Source organism: Capra hircus (genome assembly GCF_001704415.2).
Source record: "Capra hircus breed San Clemente chromosome X unlocalized genomic scaffold, ASM170441v1, whole genome shotgun sequence".
Classification (NCBI taxonomy): Eukaryota; Metazoa; Chordata; class Mammalia; order Artiodactyla; family Bovidae; genus Capra; species Capra hircus.
In genome coordinates, this window is record NW_017189517.1 from 43,051,101 (window position 1) to 43,053,482 (window position 2,382).

A 2,382-nucleotide genomic window follows, 5' to 3' on the forward strand; every position below is an offset into this window, starting at 1 on the left:
AATTAAAGTTAGAATTAAAGAACTCATAAAAATCAGAGCATAAGTAAATGAAAAAAAAGAAAAGAATAACAATGATTAATGAAATTAAATTTTTTCAAGAAGATAAAACTGATAAATCTTCAGCCTGATTCATCAAGAAAAAAAGGAAAGGATTCAAATCAATAAAATTGGAAATGAAAAAGGATAAATTACAGCTGACACCACAGAAATACAAAAGATCATAAGAGACTACAATTAACTGTATGGCAATAAAATAGACAGTGTGGAAGATATGATCAAATTCTTAGAAAGGTACATCTCCCAAGATTGAGCCAGGAAGAAACATAAAACATGAACAGAGAGATCACATGCACTGAAATTAAACTGTAATTTAAAAATGCACAGGAAACAAAAGTCCAAAACCTGATGGATTCACAGACAATTTATATCAAAGATTTACAGAAGATCTAACAGCTATTCTTATGAAACTCTTCCAAAAATTGCAGAGGAAGGAAAACTCCCATTTTCATTCTATGAGATCACCATTACCCTGATACCAAAACCAGATAAAGATACTACAAAAATGAAAAGTAGAGGCCAATATCACTGATGAATATAGATGGCAAAAATCATCAACAAATACTAAACATTCAAATACAACAATACATGGTTCATACACCATGATCAAGTGGGATTTATCCAAATGATAAAAAGATTTTTCAATGTTTTCAGATCAATCACTGTGATACACCACATCAACAAGTTGAAAAATAAAAACCATATGATCTTCTCAATAAATGCAGAAAAGGCTTTTGATAAAATTTCATACTCTTTCATGTTAAAAAAAAAAAAAAACAGTTCACCAGAAAGTAGGTATATACCTCAACATAATAAAGGCCATGTATGACAAACCTATACCTAACATCATACTTAATGGTGAAAAGGTAAAAGCATTTCCTCACTCTCACAACTTTATTTTAACTAATTTTTGAAGTCCTAGTTGTAGTAATAAGAGAAGAAAAGTAAATAAGAGGGATCTGAATTGCTAAAGAAGTAGTGAAACTGTCACTGTTTGCAGATGATATGATAGTATACAAAGAAACTCCTTAAGATGCTACCAGAAAACTACTAGAGCTCATCAATCAATTTGGTAAAATTGCAGGTTACAAAATTAATGCACAGAAATCCATTGCATTTCTATACACTAACAATATTTACTTAAGGAGACCAAAGACCTATACTCCAAAAACTGTAAGAACCTGATGAAAGAAATCAAAGACAAAAGCAAATAGATTGAAAGACACACATGTTCTTGGATTGGAAGAATCGATATTGTCAAAATTACTGTACTACCCAAGGCAATCTACAGATTCTATGCAATCACTATCAAATGACCAATGGCACTTTTCACAGAAATATAACACAGAATCTTAAAATTCATATGGAGACACAAAAGACACCAAATAGTGAAAGCAATATTGAGAAAGAAAAATGGAGCTGGAGGAATTAGGTTTCCTGACTTCAGATTATACTACACTGCTATAGTCATCAAAACATTATAGTATTGGCACAAAAATAGAAATAAAAATCAAAGTAACAGTATAGAAAGTCCAGAAATAAGCCTAGGCACCTGTGGTCAAATAATCTATGACAAAGGAATCAAGACTTTCCAATGGAGGAAAGTTAGTCGCTTCAATAAATGATGCTGGGAAAACTGGACAGGCACATGTAAAAGAGTGAAATCAGAACATTAACACCACACACAAAAATAAATACAAAATGGATTAATGACCTGATTGTGAGACTGAACACTATAAATCTCTTAGAGGAGAACATAAGCAGAACACTCTTTGACATAAATTGCACCATATCTTTTTTGCTTTATCTCCCAGAAGAATGGCAAGGAAAACAAAAGTAAATAAATGGGACCTAATTAAAAGCTTTCACACAGCAAAGATATCATAAGGGAAACAAGAAGACAACCCAGAGAATGTTAGAAAATATTTGTAAATGATGTACCTGACAAAGATTAGACTCCAAAATTTATAAACAGCTCATGTGGCTTATATCATTAAAATAAAAAACCCAATAAAAAATGAGCATAAGACCTAAACAGACATTTCTCCAAATAATACATACAAATGGCCAAGAAACATATGAAAATATATTCAACAATGCTGATTATTAGAGCAATGCAAATCAAAAGTACAATGATTTACAAAACTTTACACCTTACAAAATGGCTATTGTCAAAAATCCACAAGCAATAAATGCTGAAGATGGTGTGAAGAGAAAGGAATAACTGAGCAACTGAACAACAATTGATTTTACAATTGAAAATCAGCTTGAAAATCATTGTTCTTTACATTGCTTAATAAAAATATACCTTAGTTTGCTTCTCCC